The sequence below is a fragment of the Emys orbicularis genome, chromosome 10 (assembly GCF_028017835.1).
Source record: "Emys orbicularis isolate rEmyOrb1 chromosome 10, rEmyOrb1.hap1, whole genome shotgun sequence".
NCBI lineage: Eukaryota > Metazoa > Chordata > Testudines > Emydidae > Emys > Emys orbicularis.
The window spans coordinates 85,863,591-85,883,445 of NC_088692.1; positions in this window are offsets into that span (position 1 = coordinate 85,863,591).

Genomic DNA, 19,855 nt, shown 5'->3' on the forward strand with positions numbered 1-19,855 from the left:
AAGGATCATCTTTCAGGATAGAAATTAGTTGACAATGTAAATGATTCCTATCCCTTATGCCTGCCCCTGTGAAAGGGCATCAATACATAAAAGGCTGTACCTTTATTTTGGTTCTGTTTGTTCTGAAGATGTATTAGCAATAAAATACCGAAGAAGGATGGTCCTGTGGTTAAGACACTCAAGTCATCTGGGTTTAATTTCTGGCTCTGCCATAGACTCCTTGGCTAACCATGGGCAAGTCACTCCTGCCCATGGTCTACACCTAAAACTTAGGTCGACCTGTCTACATCACTTAGGACTGTGAAAAATTTTGAGCTCTGGGAAACAGAGTTAAGTGGACCCCCACTGTAGACATAGCACGGTTGATGGAAGAATTCTTCTGTTGACTTAGCTACCGCCTCTCGAGGGAGTGGACTTACCATGACGGAAAATTCCCTTCTATCACCGTCGCAAGTGTCCACGCTACAGTCCGGCTGCAGCTATGCCGCTGTAGCACTTGTAATGTAGACCTATCCTTAGTCTCTCTGTGTCTCAATTCCCCACCTGTGTGATGGGAATAACAATCCTTCCTTTTTTCCTGCACGTCTATGTAGACTGTCAGCTCTTTGGGGCAGGGATTGCCTCTGACTTTGGGTACTGCCGGCACAAAGGAACCTTGATTTCCTTTGAGGCCGCTAGGTGCTAACATACAAATAATAATGAGCAGCAGTTATTAGTTTACCAGCACGACAGGAAAAATAATACAGCAGATCTCAATTAAAGGGAAGAGCCTTGCTCCAAAGCTAAACCGAGGCAGAAATACAGAAAATTCCCCCTTAATAACAGAGTTATTAAAAGTACAAACTTCCAGTGTCTCAAACCGGAAAATACAAGAGAACCGAACCTGAGAAAAGGAGAGACCTGTTTAACGATTATGTTTTGTGTGTCCACACATCTAGCAGGAATACCTATAAAACAGATCACCTGATGGCACCGGGAGTTTATCCTTTGATAGATTTCCTTCTTTTGTTGTAATAAACCCACAATATAGCTGGCTCCTGAAAGAATCTATCATGCCAGCAGGCAATTCTGTTGTTTCTTATTTCAAAATCTTTACTTAATAATCAGATTAAACAAGCTCACACCTACAGTTTGCAGATGATGTGGTCAGCAGCAGAAGTTATGAAATTGAGGCCCTCCTGAACCAAAGCACAAAACCACACCTGCGCTTGACTACAGAGAAAACAATGGGTATGTCTTACTCTGCAATTGACCTGTGTCAGCTGACTTGGGCTTGCGGGGGCTGTAAAATTGTGATGTAGACATTCAGGTTCGGGCTGGCCCAAGCTCTGGGGCCCTGTGAGAAGGGAGGGTCTCAGAGCCCGTGCTACAGTCCGAGCCTGAACATCTACACCACAATTTTACAGCCCCGCAGACCGAGCCCTGTGAGCCTGAGTCAGCTGACACTGGCCAGCCACGAGGGTTTAAGTGCCGGGTAGACATACCTATTGGTGAGATGTAACAGATTTGCCACCAAACAGCAGGGTGACTGGTGGAGAGGTCACAGAAAGCGTTCAGCCCCATCTTATGAAAATGGCTATTGATGGCACAGAAGAAATGAAGGGAAGATGTGGGGAAGGACAGAGGACTTGTGGGGCCAAAAGCTGGGTATTGCAGCCCTGTCTCCACCAGCCTTTTTCTTAACATTTCACAGCATTGCTACCACGGGGTCTGCTCTGATATGGATCGAACAACACAGTAGCTAAGAAACTAGTTGTCAGTCTTCACTGATAAGCTGAATATCTAAGGGACAATGAGAAACATGGGCATGGCTTGTCTGATACGGGGTAGGGTTATTGCTGGTGGTAAGTTTATAATGATCCACTCTAAAGATTTAGCACTCCCCACCAGCATCAGTCATCTGCTCTCAGCCTGACATCTGACCCTGACTTCCTGACTAAAGGAAGTCATACATGGTAATCAGCAGCTGTATCTCATTGTATCTACCCTAATGAGCCTGAGACCAAGGAGATAAGACTCCCCGTCTAGCACCGAAAGGCAAAGTCAGGCCTTGAACTGGTATAAGAGTTTGAGAAGTGCAATGCTGCAAGTCAGGAGTGCTGACGATGCCATAAACCTGGGTATCTGTGTATAACTCATAGAGTACCTAAAGGTCATGCAATTAATGGACCTAACCCTGATGTCCTAGGCCAGGTTTTGCTCATGCCGTGCATAGGCTGTGCAATGAGAATTCTGACTGAGGCAATGACTTTGTAAAGTCCTTGGGATTCAGCCTGTGGCGATACAAAACTGGGATGACACTCCTCCCAAACACCAGCAATCCCCAGGGCAAAGTTAAGTTTTCATTAATGATTTTAAGTTAAACTTTGGAGTTTGGAGTAGTGATGGGGACTTGATTCCATCCAGCAGCCAGACAGTTGAGGGGTCAAAGGCACATTTCAGCAGCAAGAAACCGTGGGAGGAAAGGGTGGGAAGTCACTCCCTTTTTCCTCAATAAGAAGACATCCTTGCAGGGCTGAGGGGGTACAGGACTCCCGCATTGCAACTTCCAGGCACAATGTTGCTTTTGCCACCGGTTTGGTGTGAGTCTAAAAGGGGGCTTTGCAGCTAGAATCAGACAAATAGCAAACCGCTGAATTGCCAATGAAAGCGTTGTAGTCAGTTTGGGTTGTGGGATCACACTATTCATCGCTCGCCAGGATGAGCTCTGTGCATTTGTGAAAGTTTCCAAATCTCCTAGTTTCACTGGCTTGAGCATGGACATTTGTACAAAAAAGGTGGGATTCACTCTTTAAAAAATCCAGGTAGTCAGGGAATAGAAAAACCGCCATGTGATGTAGGTGGCCTGTCATGCACCAGAAGTGATGAATAACTGATTAGTAATCAAAGCCAACAGTTCATGAACAGCCCACCGCTAGGAAGCTATTCATATAGTTGACCTGGTGAGCATTTATGTATAATGAGTCTGATTGTAGAAATCATAGTCTGTTTGCCAATGATTCATTAATCAAATAAAGGGGGGTAAATTAGTATAACTTCATGAGGAGCTCACCCTACTCTCCTGGCTGCTTGGATTGCCATTGGAGGATGCAATAAGGCCATGATTCAGCAAGGTGCTTAAGCACATGGATAACTTGAGTATGTGAGTAATCCCAGCTGAACAGGGACCCAGATGTGCAATGGGAGATCTTGAATTTTCCCCCTCTGGACAGCAACCAAATTGGTGCCAGCTGCCAGCTCTTGTCTGAGGATGCTTTGCTCAAAGGGAGATTTTAATCATTGGAAAGGGAAACCTACAAAATGAATCACATCCCTTTATAACCGTATTTTCTCTTGTGTTTCTACTTGGGGTGGAGCTGGGCACACTCCAAAGCCTCAGTCTAATTTAATTCAGAAGAAAGTGGCTTTGAGGAGGGAGAAAGAAAACTGGGGTAAAACATACAGAAATATTTGTCCTTTCGTGAATGAATGTCCATCCCAGTGGGAAATATCTGCTGACAGAAAACAGAAGCTCTTCTAGACACTGATCACTTGGCTTTTATCTGGGGTTCATGAGCCATTCCAAATATTCCATTGCGACGTGACTGGAGGTTTACGGAGGATGCCGGCTCCGCACTTCCATGCGTCTGCTGCCCTTCCTAGAGGCTTCTGACGAACGTCTTGGCGAGATAGCGAGCTGCGGGCAGGAAGGAGCCTCTTCAGAGTCTTGGCTCTCTTATCTCCCCAGCGGAGTTGTTTTGACAGCGGGATAGCTAGAGAAAGGAGAAGCCTTGTTTGGGGATAAAGTCAAGATTGCACATTTAACAACCAAAACCAAGAGCCTAAACCAGCAGCACATGCTACAACTCTAACTCTGAGTAGTCACATAGCCTCTACTATTGCTGCTTGTCCAGGGAAGCTTTGCCAGGCTAAATACTATTAGAGGTAACAAAAAAAGGTCACTAAGCCAGCAACTTAGCACAGCCAGTGCCCAAACACGTGCTCCAGCTACAAACTGGCATTTGGTTCACAGTGTTGCTTGATGACGATCACACCAGTATGATGGAGATAGTGTTTTCTCATTAGGAGCCCTACTGCCTTATGAATGGCTCATGGGAAATTTTTGGCTCTCTTATGTTAGCCAGTCTGCAAAAAGTGAGTTATAAAGCCTTTATCCCCACCCCGGACTGATTTTCAGTACAATCCAACTTGCGTAGAGGTTTTAGTACATACCACTGGATCACTTCCCTACCTAATCTGCCAAGTACAGTACATCCGATCTACCCAACTCACTTTAGAAGCTGCATACAATCAAATTCAGCAGAGAGAGATTGTCTTTAGGAAGGAAGTGGCTTTATGTTCTCCATTAACTAGTTAGCAGTAGCCCAGTCCTGCAACAATAATTCAGACATCTAGTCCTTATGCAAGCCATCCCAGAGCACTCATTGAACACTTGAATGAGCCAAGACTGTGCGCATGAGAGAGCTGCAGAACCTGACGCTTTGACTAATATGCCTGACCCAGCCCTGAGGAAGTATAATTTTATTTAGCTAAACTGTGCCTTCCCAGAGAAGCTCCTGTCCCTCCGATCTCTTTGTCAATTCTAGCACCACCAATGCCTGTTTCACTTTGTCCCTTACAGGCAGCTTTCTATGGAGAATGGGAAACAGCGGGCACGTCATCTGAACAGCTGAATTCTATCCACAACATCCTGCAGCAGGCTGGGTATCGATTTTAATATTTAAACGTCTTTACAAAAGAAAACCAAGGTTGTAGGTGCTTTTTTTGGACAATAGTTTTCAAAACACAAACTGTCTTACCAACCAACGAACCCAGGGAATAATCTCTACCACATCACTCCCATGCACCAGCCATAAGTCTAGAAACATAGGGATTGCCAGACTGGATCTGAGCCGTGGACCATCCCTTCCGGTGTCCTGTCTTCAGCAGTGACCGGCAACGGGTGATTAAGCGGAAGGTACAAGAAACTATTAAAAAGGAAAAATTCTGCCGCTCCGCCAGCCAGCCCCACTCTGTTTGATCACATTTTCCCATGTTCTCGGACTCTGTTCCCATCTTGGTGATTTCAGGAAAACACTTAAAAAATAAGGCAGATCAATATTCACTGTAACAATTCATTATCTTGTGGGGGAGGGGGGAAATCCCTTGGAGCTGTTGGCCATAGAGGCCTAACTGCAATGCATACACTGTAGGGAAAGTCCAGAGATTGCCTTGGCATTCACTCCCAAACCAGATCCCAGTCTGCTCAGGCACCTTTGAAGCTCCTTGGCCCCCTATAGAGGTTGTGTCAATGAGAAGCATTGCTGACTAGTTTTTGGAAGGGCAAATCTCACTCCTGAACTGGAGCAGTGTATAGGGTGACCAGATGACAAAAATATCGGGACACATGGGGGGGGGGGCAGCCACAGGCTCCCCCCACAGACACCTCACTGGAGCCGTGGGGGAAGGGGGATACAAAGCCTCAGGAAGCCGCGGGTCGGGGGCGCACAGCCCTGGCTCCGGACACAGCCCCGCCACAGGTTGGGGGCAGAGGGCCCCAGATCCGGCTGCATCCCCGCTGCGGGTCGGGGGGCGCAGGGCCCCCCGCTCCAGCCCTGCTGCAAGCCGTGGGTTGGGGGGTGCATGGCCCCGGCCCCCACCACAAGCGCACAGCCCCAGCTCCCGCCCACAGCCCAGCCACGGGCACAGGGCCCCAGCTGCAGTCCCACTGCTTACCTGGGGGATGGTTCCCACCCCCTGGGAAGCACCTGGCAGGTTCCTCTGGCTCCTAAGGTCAGCGGCGGCCAGCGGGGTCTCCACTCCACGTGCTGCGCCTGCCACAAGCACTGGCTCCAGCTGCCATTGGCTGGAAGCTGTGGGGGCGGGACTTACTTGGGGGCGTGAGTCGCATGCAGCGCCCCAGGGTCAGGGGCAGCCGGGGGGGTCTGCGCCCTGACCGAGCCTGCAGCTCCCATTGGCCACGATGGAGCCAGCGCTTGTGGTAGGTGCAGCACGCAGAGACCCTCCCGGCCACCCCTGTGCCTAGGGGCTGCAGGGTCCTGCTGCCTGCTGGGAGCCGCCCCAAATAAGCACTGCTGGGACCCCAGGTGAGCGCTCCCCAGTGTACTCCTCCAGCCCCGAGCCAAAATATCGGGACAAATGGCGTCCCGAACGTACATGGGTCAGGACGTGGGACAAACAACTAAATATCGGGACAGTCCCGATTTTATCGGGACGTCTGGTCACCCTAGCAATGTAAATAAACACACTCTACGGGCCTGATCCAAAGCCTATTGAAGTAAAGGGAAAGACTCCCATTGATTCCAACAGGCTTTTTGATCAGTCTCTAAACATGAGCTGCTGCTGAATTTGCTGCTCTTGCTGCTGCTTCTCATGGAGTTTCACAAACCACCCCCCCCCCCCCCCACACACACACACACATGCAATTACAGAAAAAACTTCTCACGTGTGGCTTCTCAGGCCTCGATTGGCCTAGTTCCACCTCCAAACTCAACATACGCGTTTGCTGAAGGAACCCTTCAAAGTATTTCATGTTATGCATTTTTAATAGGCACTACACTCAGATCCCAAAAGATGCCATTTGTTTCACAGAGTTCTTATCCTCTGCGTTGGTAACACCTGGCATAACATTTTTCTGATTGCAGCATAAAGTGGGGAGGCCTGATTCAAAGCCTGTTGTTCAAGGCAATAGAAGCTTTAGTGGGCTTTGAATCCGGCTCTTGGTGAGTGACTTTCAGCACAGGCCGTACGCAGTGGAAAGGGAGGCATGCAAAAAATAGGGCTTATCTTTTTAAAAAGAAGAGAGCCTCTGGCATTTTTGCTCAGCTGATGTGCCTATAAATAATAAATACTTATTTAAAGGAACCTTTGCATTAGTGGTTACTATGGCAATGAATCATTTGGTTTCGGCTGATGCCAGATTGAACTTTATTGACTAACATTCATCCAGACAATATTCAGACATGGTGCAGTTAGTTAAAAGACTTAGCAGATGTTTTAAAGTAAATGCTAGTCAAAGCTGTGCACTCAAGCAAAATGCCATTTTTAATATCTATGCTGACTATGTAAAGCCTACTGGATTTCTCTCTCTCTCTCTCTGTATTATTATTATTTTTTAGTGGTTGTTAATTAACTGTGCCAAGCTTGCGTAATTAATTTCACTTGGATCCACCCTAATGCGTAGAGACAATTGTAAGCGAATCCATTTTCCCAATATTTCCAAAAGTATAATAACGTCATATAAAAGCTGTAATCACTGGCTATAATGGCTTCCTAGTTGCTGGCTGTTTCACAGACTATGAAAATATGTTGTGTGGAAATAAACCATTTGTGCATTGGGCTGAATTAAAACCAAATGCTTGAACTTCTAATTAAAATTCTTCTTCAAGTCGGCGAAAAAGGAAAGGCTTAATTACCATCAAAATGCTCTCCCTCTCCCTCCACCCCACTCCCCATAATTCAGCTGTGTCCAATAGTTTCTGTACATCTTGCATTACTGCTCAAGCAATTCCTTAAAGCCAGGTTAGCTTTCCAGAATACCTGCCCATGTGGTCCTCGTTGGCTGTGCTTTCAAAGTTTACTGCAAACACATGGATTGCTGCCTACACATTCCAGATGCTAAGTGAGGTTTAGGAAAAAAAGAGAGAGAAAGGAAGGAAAAAAGGGGGGAAATAAATAGAGCTAGAGAGAAAGCATTCCTGGGATGAGAAAGGATGCTAACCTACCAGATCTTTGCACAACACCCCTGCTAGCCTTTGCCTGGTTTGTTATCTCATGCCTATCTTGCACAGTGTATAATAGAGGCCTTTTTTTGAACTTTAACATTTAGACTTCTTAACAGATTGTTCTTTAGTGTGGTTTGGGAAGGACAAAAGACGACTTTTGTTGATTTGGCATGAATTACACAGTGGGTATTTTTGGCATAAATGTTGGAGTTTGATGCATTTTGTTGGTTTGGCAAAATATACCTCAAAATCACAGAAATATGCTTCTAATTGCAGAATGTATGCTACAGTATCGTGGGCCATGGCAGTAAGGAACCTTTTGGTATTTATATTAACTGAATCAAAAAATTAACCTCTTCCTGTTGAATGTTTACAGCTGGAAGCCGGTCAAAGAATCTCAGGCTGGAGCTAGCAATGCCTAATATGTTCCTGCCTCAACAGCAAAGATACGTAATTCATTATTCAGATGCTTAGCATTCAATATCCCTCTTTCTAGCAATCAAGCTCAGACTTTCTTGTGAGGGATCCAAGCAGGTAGCTTGGGCCTCAGATTTAAACTGTGTGTTTAAAGTTTTCCAAATCCTTATGTGAAAAGAAATATTTTCTGGAAATAAAAGAAAAAGTGCAATGAAAAATGATGCTGCTTTAGATCAAAACATTCCCCTGCCATGTTTGTAACTCAGCGATTTCAGCAATGTGCAAGTGCATGAGAACCAGAAAGTGAAAATGACTGTTGTCAGTGCCCAGGTAGAGAGAAAAGTAAACAAACAGGATTAATGGTGAAACGCAAATCTGATTTAAAAAAAAAATCTTTCAAGTTTAATAAGTTTAAGTGATCCTGGTAATACAGGTAAATTAATTTGTTTTATAACAATATATAGGGCCAGACTCTGCCATGCTTACTCACACTGAGTAGTACCTTACTACATAAGTAGCAATCATTGGGATTGCATATACTAAGATACTACTTGGTGTTAGCAACGGTGGTAGAATCTAGCCCACAATTTTTAATCTGCATCCCTTTTGGCCCTCTCTCAATATATTTGGTAAACATTTTTCCATAAAGGAGTCATTGACCCTAATTACCAGTATATGTAATGTATTGTCTTAAGAGACTCATGTGAGCGGCTTTCCCAGCAGTTCTGTCTTGCTCCATGGCTGCGCTGTCAGAATGACCATTGGAGTTAAATTACAGGACTTCATAACTGCGCCACATGGTTCTAAGTCTCGTTTAACTCTTTGATGCTTACGTTTTGGAATTTGGACACGGAACGGCATTCCTAGGCCTGTTGGGTTTGCATGCACTTTTTATGCAGGGAGTGGAAGAAAGACTTTTCTGTGTATTTTTATATTTTTCCTGAAGGGCTTTTTATTAAGCTATGCAGAAGGCACTAACTAGAAGTGCAAGAATAACTAGCTAATTTAGTGCACCCTAGACAACCCTGTAGGAGATTACAAGGTTCACTTGACGAAACAGGCACCAAACATGTCAACATTTGGGAATGTTACAGAGAGACTATTATGGCTTTCCGTTTCAAGCTCTTCAAAAGCCAGCATTGGGGAACTGCCTCGCTCTGCAGTTTTCAAAAAGTAATTGAAAAAACAATGAGGGCTAAACCCACACTGGTTGTATATTTGCACCACTTCAGCAAATCATATCAGCTCTCACTTCATAAAACACGGAAAGGAATAAGTGCTTTCCTCCTTCAAGAACAGTTATATAATTCCTGTGGTGAAATCTGTTCTGCTGCCCTGGTTGCTGAGATAATATGATCATGTCTTGAGCCTGGGGGGAGATGGTCCTTTTTTTACTGCATATAATGGCTTTTCCTGTTTCTTGCTCATGATCGTTATGGCTCTGTTCCCCTCCTCCATTGCTCAGTCCTAGTCCAAGACACCAGGCAGAGGCTGGATTTTCAAAGTCCAAATGATTTAAGAGCATAAGTCCCATTGAAAGTCAACGGGACTTGTGCTCCTAAGTCATTTAGGCTCTTTTGAAAATCTCACACCAAATTAGCTGTGCTGTCTGAAACGGCAAAGGAGTGGTAATATGCCTTGTTAGTGAGTATCCTTCCTTTGATTTAAATGAAGAGCAAGGGCCCCTATGAAATGGGTAAAAAATGCCAGTTTTACCTGTGATTATCACATGGGGTAAGTAGATCTGGTCAGAAGATTTGTTTCTAATAAATCATCTGTTCCCAGCTTGCCAGTGACACTGTGTGACCGTGGGCAGATCCCATCACCCTTCTGTGCCTCATTTTTCCTATCTACAAAATGGAATTGACGATGCCAGTGGTGTTGTTGTTAACAAAGAAGTGGGTAACCTCACCTAACCTCACCTCTGTATTCCCTAAATGAGAAGTGGGTAAACACCATTCACCTGTGACTATGCTATTATATGGAGATATACCTATCTTATAGAACTGGAAGGGACCCCAAAAAGGTCATTGAGTCCAGCCCCCTGCCTTCACTAGCAGGACCAAGTACTGATTTTGCCCCACATCCCTAAGTGGCCTCCTCACGGATTGAACTCACAATCTTGGGTTTAGCAAGCAAACGCTCAAACCACTGAGCTCTCCCTCCTTGACTGATGTTTACCTGATTGGGAAAGATCTTTGAGATCTAGGTGTTAAAAGTGCTATATAAGGGGTGAGTGCTATTATTTGTTATTAATAATCATTTAACACTTTTGAAAATCATTTATGACCCGATCCTCCCCCTGCGCCCCATTTTCTTATTGGTTATTAGTAAGTTTGCCAAAATTGGTGGGAAAGAACAATTCTCAGCCATGTCATTCATGAGCTGGTAGGGTGGGGGCGAAGCAGCAAGATGTCGTGGCGATTATCTCTGCCCCTTAATTTCAGTGGATGAACAAACTTAAAATCATGTTTGAAAAACATCCAGTAACCTTCTTCTTGGCCCTAAATCACCTGGAGGTGGTGCAGAACGTGGCAGCTTCCCTAGTGAGTAGTGTGTCTCACCAGGGTCCCACTGCTCTGGGATCTCTGCTGGGTACCTACTGGTTTCCAGGTGGAGTTTGAAGTCTTGTTTTTGACCTATAAAGCTCCCAATGGCTTCCTGTTGGAGAGACCCCTTTCCTTTCTTTGCCATACAGCTGCAGTTGTCATCAGTAGAGGCACTCAGAGCTCCCTCCGTGTAGAAGAGAGGGACCACAGCTTGTCTCTGTTTCCCACAGTGGTGCAGATTTCCCACGGAGCTCTGAAGAGGAGGAAGAGACACATTTCCCACTCTTTGAAGAGAGACCCTTAACTTTAGTGGATGAACAAACATAAAATCATGTTTGGGAAAACTTCCAGGGGGCTCAACTATGTTCCCAGTTACTCTCTTCTTGGCCCAGCCACTTGGCTTTTTGGAAAGCAACCCTTTGGATCTGAATCCTGATGGGAAGATAAGATAATTCCTTTGCACTGTTTTAGTTATCACGTTGGGGATAAACAGCCGGGACATCCTCTCTTCATCTCCTGAGACTGTTTTACTCTTTGAAAAATGCTGGTAGGAGCAGTTATAAGAATTAGGATAAACCCCGAATTCCCCATGTGGATGCTGGCTCTGTGCACACCCCGTCTGGTGGCTACACATAGGGACGGTGAAACTGAATGTCACTAATTTTTACCTTTTCCAAGAGATTTGCTGAGGATTCCGGAAGATTTTAATTAACACATCAATAATAAGTCAACCTTTAATTATTAGTGCAGTATGTGTTTGTGTAGTCTCTAAGCTACTGTCAAACCTCTGAAAGATCATGAGTTCCATGGATATGCCAGCACACAGAAGGCCTGGGAGTTCTATACTTCTGCAGTGGAGGAGTCCACCATATGCAGCGTGGTGGGGGAACCTAATGGGGAGGAATAGACCAGGCATGCCAAACCCGTGAAAAAAACGTAAGAAATTGGGCTTGGTTTTGGCTTAATTGGCTTGTGAGTTGCCTGTTGGCTAGTTTTTGACTTGTAGCTTGTTGCTTGTTGTAGCTTGTAGCTTCTTTTTTCTAATCGGCTCCCGGCAAGTAGGGGCAAGGGGGGGAGAGAGTCAGGGGTGCACAGTGGGCCCACCGCAGTCCCAGACTGCACACTGGGGGGATCTAGTCACACAGAGCGTTGGGGTTCTTAGGGATTGGCTTGTTTTGGCCTTGTTTTGAGATGGGATTAGCTTGATTTTTGGCTTATTGTGAAAGTTGGGGTGCTTATTTACCACGGGAAAGTTGGCAACTGTGGAATAGACGCGTATGAAACACTTATATATGTTTGGGTGTTTGGTTCACAGAAATATGTTTGCAACAGCTGCCACATTCCCTCTGCAAAGGCAGGTCAAGTTTTCTGAGAGATTACGCTGAGCATTAACTTCCTGTCCCATTGGAAGAGTCAGCCACTGGCAGAGCACTAATGTCAGCATGGCCTGGGAGCCAGCTATGCTGCCGGTGCTGGGCAGAAAAAAAGGCGCTGTGGACCCAAGAGACAAGGATACTGCACTCAGATGGATAGAGATCTACAAGGCCTTGGCAGTTTTCTTCCATGGAACTTTGACTTTTGTGTGGCTGGGAGGTCCTGGCCATCACCTTTTCTGCATTGCTGCTTGCCCAACTTGCACAGTGTGTGTGTGGGGGGGAGGGGGGCAATGTAACTGCTGGCTCTTTGTACCCCTGGATGTTCTCCCCTCCCATGTGTTTTCACAAGGCTCTGTTTGAGTGGATGCTGACTTCTCCAGGTTCTTGAGGGAATCAGGATTATCCAGTTGTAGCAGAAGGAGGAAAAGAGAGAAAAACAATTGTCCATGGCCACAGGCACTAATTACAATAATCCACCCCTGCAGCCAGCTCAGTGCCTTAGCCAGAGCATACTGCTCCTTTTTTCCATTTATAGCTCTAAGTCTCTACAACCAGGGAGCCTGCTTACAGAGTTGGCGTTGAAATATCAGAGGCGTGGGTGAAACCATCTGCTGCAAGTTGTCCAGTTTCTGATGTCTCTAAAACAGCTCCTGGGGTTGTCATAGTGTATTCAGTGAAAGAGTAGGAAGAGTGGACTGAGCTTGTTGATCAGTAGTGATGCTGGCTTCACAACTAGTTTCCTTAGGCGGGCAGTGCTGAGGATTATTGCAGGGCATGTTCAGGGGAAGGCTAAATCAGAGCATTAGTTCATGAGTATGTTTTGCTATAGACAAAGTGAAGAGCAAAGGCCTAGTTCAGAGGCGGTGTGTGTGGTGTATAACAGGGGTTCTCAACTTTTTTCTTTCTGAACCCCCCCACCCTCCAACATGCTATAAAAACTCGACGGCCCATCTGTGCCACAACTGTTTTCCGCATATAAAAGCCAGGCCAGTGTTAGGGATAGCAGGAAGGGCAACTGCCTGGGGCCCCATGCCACAGGGACCCCCATGAAACTAAGATGATCAGGCTTCTGTTTCAGCTCTGGGTGGCAGGGCTCAGGGCCTGGGTACCAGGGCTTAGGCTTTCTGCCCTGGGCCCCACTGAGTCTAACACTGGTCCTGCTTGGTGGACCCCCTGAAACCTGCTCATGGCCCCCCAGGGGGCCCCGAACCTCTGGTTGAGAACCACTGGTGTATAAGATACACATCAGTGAGTGTTAAGTTTTGCCTGCACTAGGGATTTGCCTTGATTGCAACTCTCAGTGGCCAGTTATCACTGAAGCTGTACCAGTACAAACTCTTAGCAGAGAAAAGCCACTATTTGCATGCTTCGTCTGTCTGCACTAGGGGTTGCAACAATGCAGCTACACCTATGACTGGCCATCGATGGCTGTCATCGGGTCAAAACCCTAATGTAGACAAGGCCTAAGCTGATGTGCCTTACACACCAAAAGGCAGGCAGAGAGGAGTGAAATAGCAACAGGTGTAAAAGTAACTTCCCGATTGTCTTTAACTTGCTGCCTCTTGCAACTTCTCCTGAACCCTATGTAACTTCCCTTTAGACTCCTTTAGTCTCAATTAAGTGCTTTGCACCCAATGCTCCTATTGACTTCAGTAGGAGAAGATCTGCAGATCTGATAATAGCTGCATTGGAAATACTTTAAATAGAGAGAGGGTGAGCTCTTCTCTGCCAGTTTCAGCACAATTCAGTTTCGTATTCATACCTGGCTCTTCTCAGTAGCTATTCAGACCTAGCTGTCTCCTCTTCACCAGTAGACCTCAAGGAGGTCAATATCATTATCACCATTTTACAGAAAGGGACACGGTGAAGCTTTGTGCTTCTGGTTTTTCCATCTATTTGTTGTTTTGTTAGAAAACCCCTTTAACTTTAAAGTCGTCCCTGCCAGCAAAATCTGCTTTCTTTGCAGCAAAGGATTCTGAGGCAATGACAAAATTACAGTGCTGGTTGGAGACCTAACTGTAGCAGCACAGTGGTTAAGGCAGTCAAAGGAATGTTTTGCCAATTTGCCTCTGTTATTTTTTGTTTGTTTGTGTGCTCAGCAGAGCACTCTGTTATCTGCAGCCAGTCCTGACGCCAGGCTTTTCCTGTTTAAAATGTCTACTTCTGATTTTCCCTTTGGTTTTTTTTTTTTCCCTTTTGCTTTTCCAATTGTTCCAGTTTTATTCTTCCAACATTGATAGCCAAAGGCCACCTAATGAAGCTTTTGTAGAACATAAATGCTTAGTGCATCTTTCCTTTCTAATGCATGTTTGTTCCCTGAGCAGTTCCTGTTTCTGATTTCTCCACTGGGATAGCAGTTAAACATTCTTCTGCCTCATTGACTTAATTCCTACTATCAAGCCCCATTTGTAAGGAAACCTCACAAAACAAATATCTGGGGGAATGACTGGTGACCTCATTCTCTGTCCAGTAAAACTGATGGGAGGACCACAAGTTCCCTGCCTTGTTCTTGAAAAACGACTAATGTAAAGCAGGAAACTTGTCACATGGCAGGACACTGATCTGCCAGGTCCTGATGGGTGGGGTGTCATAGCTGCACAGATTCCAAGACCAGAAAGGACCACTGTGGTCATCTAGTCTCACCTCTTGTATAACCCAGGCCAGAGAACTGCCCCAGAATAATTCCTATTATTTATTTGAAAAACATCCAATCTTTATTTAAAAGTTGTCAGTGATGGAGAATCCATCACGACCCTTGGTAAATTGTACCAATGGTTAGTTACCTTCACGTTAAAAATGTGCACCTTATTTCCAGTCCGACTTTGTCTAGCTTCAACTTCTAGCCACTGGCTCACATTATACCTTTCTCTGATAGGTCGAAGAGCCCATTATCAAATATTTGTACCCCATTTAGGTACTTCTAGACTGTAATCAACTCACCCCTTAATCTTCTCTTTGTTAAGCTAAGGGCTTGCCTACACCGGCACTTTACAGCGCTGCAACTTTCTCGCTCAGGGGTGTGAAAAAACACCCCCCTGAGCGATGCAAGTTTCAGCGCTGTAAAGTGCCGGTGTAGACAGTGCACCAGTGCGGGGAGCCGCGCTCCCAGCGCTGGGAGCTATTCCCCTCGTGGAGGAGGTGGGTTTTTTATAGCTTTCTCCCAGCGCTATGCCATGACTACACAAGCCATGTTAAAGCGCTGCCACAGCAGCGCTTTAGCGTTGCTAGTGAAGACGTGCTCTTAATAGATTGAGCTCCTTGAGTCTATCACTGTAAAGCAGGTTTTCTCATCATTTACTCATTCTTGTGGCTCTTCTCTGAACCCTCTCCAATTTATCAACATGCTCCTTATATTGTGGACACCAGAACTGGCCCCAGGACTCCAGCAGCAGTCCAGTGCCAAATACAGAGGCAAAATAACTTGTTTATGCACTCAAGAATTACATTAGCCCTTTTGGCCATAGTGTCACATGGGGAGCTCATGTTCAATAGGTTATCCACCCTCCGCCCTCAAATCTTTTTCAAAGTCACTGCTTCCCAGGGTAGAGTATCCCATTGTGGAAGCATGGCCTACATACATTGTTCCTAGATGTATAAATTTACAATTCGCCATATTAAAACACGTATTGTTTGTTTGAGCCCAGTTTACCAAGCAATCCAGATTGCTCTGGATCAGTGATCCGGCCTCTTCATTGTTTACAACCCTCCAATTTTTGTGTCATATTCAAACTGTATCAGTGATGATATTATGTTTTCTTCCAGATCACGGATAAAAATGTAAAATAATGTAGGGACAAGAACAGATCCCTGTGGGACCTCACTAAAAACAGAACTGCTCGATAATGATTTCCTGTTTACAGTTACATTCAGTTAGCTGGTTTGTAATCCGTTTAATGTATGCCATGTTCATTTTAATCATTCCAGTTTTTTCAGCAGTATGTCCTGTGGTACTAAGGCAGTGGCCTTATAGAAGTCTAAGTATATAACAACAGCACTGTTACCTTGATCAATCAAACTTGTAATCTCATGAAAAAATGATATCAAGTTAGTGTGACAGGATCTGTGTTCCATAAAGCCACGTTGATTGGCATTATTACCCTCCTTTAATTCTTTATTAATCTATTCTTTATCAGCTGTTCCATTATCTTGCCCAGGATTGATGTCAGACTTACAGCCTATAATTATTCAGGACATCCCATTTACCGTTTTTAAATATTGGCACAACATTAGCTTTTTTCCAGTCTTCTGGAACTTCCCCAGTGTTTCAAGACTTATTGAATATCAACATTAATTGTCCAATGAGCGCCTCAGCCAGCTCTTTTAAAACTCTTAGATGTAAGTTATCCAGATCTGCTGATTTAAAAATGAATAACTTTATTTTAACGTCCTCCTGAGATACTAGTGGAATAGAAAGAGTGTTATCATATGATATAACTACATCATCTGTTTTCCTCCCAAATACAAAACAGAAATTTTTATTGAATGTTTCTGCTTTTTCTGCATGATTATGATAATATTACCATTTTCATCTAGTAATGGACCAATACCATTGTTAGGATTCCTTTTGTTCCTAATATACTTAAAAAAATCCTTCTTATTTTCCTTAACTCTGCTGGCCATGGATTTCTCTTTGTGTCCCTTTGCTTCCTTTATCAATTTTCTACAATTCCTAGCTTCTGATTTATATTCATTACTCTCAACATTCTCTTTCTTCCATTTGTTACTTACTCTTTAAATTTTCTTTTATAGCTTTCTTCACTCCCCCTGTAAAGCTCAGCCCAGCTCAGTTTTTTAACCAATATGGCCTTCTTCCTCAATTACATGCCTTTTGGGGCATCTAGTAAAGTGTTGTTAAGGAATTGCCGATTATGTTTCAAATTTTTTTGATTAAATTCTTCCTCCCAGCTGAGTTGGCTCATAATTGTTTTTAAACAGATGTTCATCAATGTTTGTGTCAAACAAGCTTGGTGCAGTACTTCTGAAATAACTATTTTTTTCAGTTCTGTGTGGTTCTGTCATGTAGTTATTTTTGTGGCTTGGAACAATGAAGAATGAGATATAAACTAATTGCTCATGGACCTTTGAGGACCCCAACCCATTCATACTATTGTTAGATGGTACCTCAAGTCTGTCTTGTGTTTTATTCACACCTATCAAGGGTAAAGATATAAATGGCTTGGTTTGAGTTGTTTGCTAGGAAATTAAAATGGAATTTCAGACATACAATGCTTCAGAGGAATCAAGAGGGTCTGCTCCTGATATAGGATCACTCTGAATTAGGAGATAACTTATTTTTAGTACTGGATGTTGACAAAACATAATACTAACCTCTGCGTAGCTCAGCAGACCAAGGCTGAGAGCAGAATAATACAGTCACAGATCAATAATTAACAAGTGAGGCAGAAAGTTCACTCTAAGAGTCATTTAAGAACATAAGAACGGCCATACTGGGTCAGACCACTTCTCCATCTAGCCTAGTACCCTGTCTTCTGACAGTGGCCAATGCCAGGTGCTTCAGATGAAATGAACAGAACAAGTGATCCATCCGCTGTTGCCCATTCCCAGCTCCTGGCAAACAGAGGCTAGGGACACTTCAGAGCATGGTTCTGCATCCTGGACTTGTTACTTGAAAACATACCATACCAGTGTAAAGAGAGAGGTTGTGTTGAACCTTTTGGAATGTGCTCTCAGATGCAGAGGCAGACTTTTATAATGAACCGTTTGGGGCAGCGATCTTCAGTCCAGTGCAGAAATGAGTTTGTGCATTCAGGACAGTCGAGGGCTAGTGTTCTTGCAGGTTGTTGTACTGAAGAGCATCCCTGGAAACTCTTACGACGGATAAGAACAGAGGAAATCTGACAACACAGAAAGCTTCGGGGAGCCCTTCGATAATTAGAATATCGCCTAGGAAGCATTTGTAAGGAGATGGACACAATAGATCTTTTCTCAGTTGGTGTCAATCGCAGAGACCCATTGCAGTTAAATGGAGTTATGCCAATAGATGCCCACTGAGAACCTGGTCCTTCGCCAGTATGTTCTGTGATTGCTTTGGCATCATAATAGCTGTACTACCTACTGCCATGGAGACAAAGGGCTTGGAGCAGCTTTAGAACTAAGTCTTCTTGCCATAGTGAAGTTAGTAAGGTGGCATTTGTGATATACCAGTTCTTTGGGAAAGGAGGAAGAGTTATCCACATCCTATCACAATACAGCCCTCTACTTAGCGCCTTCATAGGGCAGCATGAATTACATCTTCAGTAGAAAATCTGTGTTCCATCCTCGCAGTCAGATTCCAAGTGCAATGAATGAAATTCACGGGTGCTGGGTGCACTGCATGTTTTTTAGGATGGCAGTTAGAAATAACTGGAGAAGATGCAGTCATAATGTGAATGAAAATCTTCTGCCCTCCTGATATGCTAATTCAACATTCTACTATATGTTTCATGTCTGGGGATACAGGGCATGGAAGAACCATGGCCTAAATTCCAGGGGGATGTGCTTAAAACTGTAGTAAAGCTATTGTGACTGCTGTAGGGTAGGTTTTCATTGGTAGCCTAGCATTGGAAGAGCTTTAAGAATGGTCTTGTTTATCAAAAACATGTAGTACTGTATCTTATTTATTAGCATTTTGAGAAAAGGGATTTGTAGTTTCAGTATTTTCTTAGTGGGTAAACATAAATATATCCTCTCTACCTTGAATATTGAATAATCTATTAATGGCACACCTTACATTTCCTTTATTTCCTGTTACCCAGTTATGTATAACACAAGAAGATATGTTTGAAAAGAGAGAGAGATTTATTCAATAAAATTATTATTGAATATAGAGGGTACTCGATATCTAGACTGTTTATTGAGTATATATGTCTGTGGTGATTGGAGATTCTGACAAAACACATGGCTTTCAGGAAGCAGCAGTCTCTGACCTTTGAGAAAGATTTGATAGGGCGATCATTTAAAATCTGCATTTTAGATTAAACTACACCTCTACCTCGATATAACGCTGTCCTCGGGAGCCAAAAAATCTTACCGCGTTATAGGTGAAACCGTGTTATATCGAACTTGCTTTGATCCGCCGGAGTGCGCAGACCCCCCCTCCCCCCCCCCGGCCGGAGCAATGCTTTACCGCGTTATATCAGAATTTGTGTTATATCGGGTCGTGTTATATCGGGGTAGAGGTGTATGTAATGATAGTGGTACAATGGCATCTTTGCGGGATTGTGTAAAAGAATCTTAAAAGCATAATTCTGCAAAAGGGACATGAACCAAGCAGCACTCTGTTCCATGGGACATCTCTTGAATATTGTTTTATTTAGAACAGCGGGAGTCTTAGTTCATCAACAAGACAAGTTATCATGGGCAAGAATTCCTGTGCTATAAAAATATCAGCAGGGATTCTCAGGGAGCAGCTCTCTGTGACACACACACACACACACACACACACACACACACACACACACACACACACACACACACACACACACACACACACACACACCATTTTTAAAAAGATGTTCTTTTCTCTCTGGCTGCCTGGGAAAATGTACTTTCCACCCAAACATAAATTACTCTTCAAACCGGAGCTTGGAAGTCAGAAGTCTGCATTTCAGTCTGCACACTGTGCAGATCATTTTGGCAACAGTACTGAGCAAACTTACAAAAGGAAAAGCACTACATTTTGGAAGAGGGGCTAAGAAACAAAAACCTGAATCCATTGTAATGAACTTTTTTTTTAAATACTTGAAGATCATTTTCATGGGCGGGACACTGTTAAAATTCATTCTGGGTA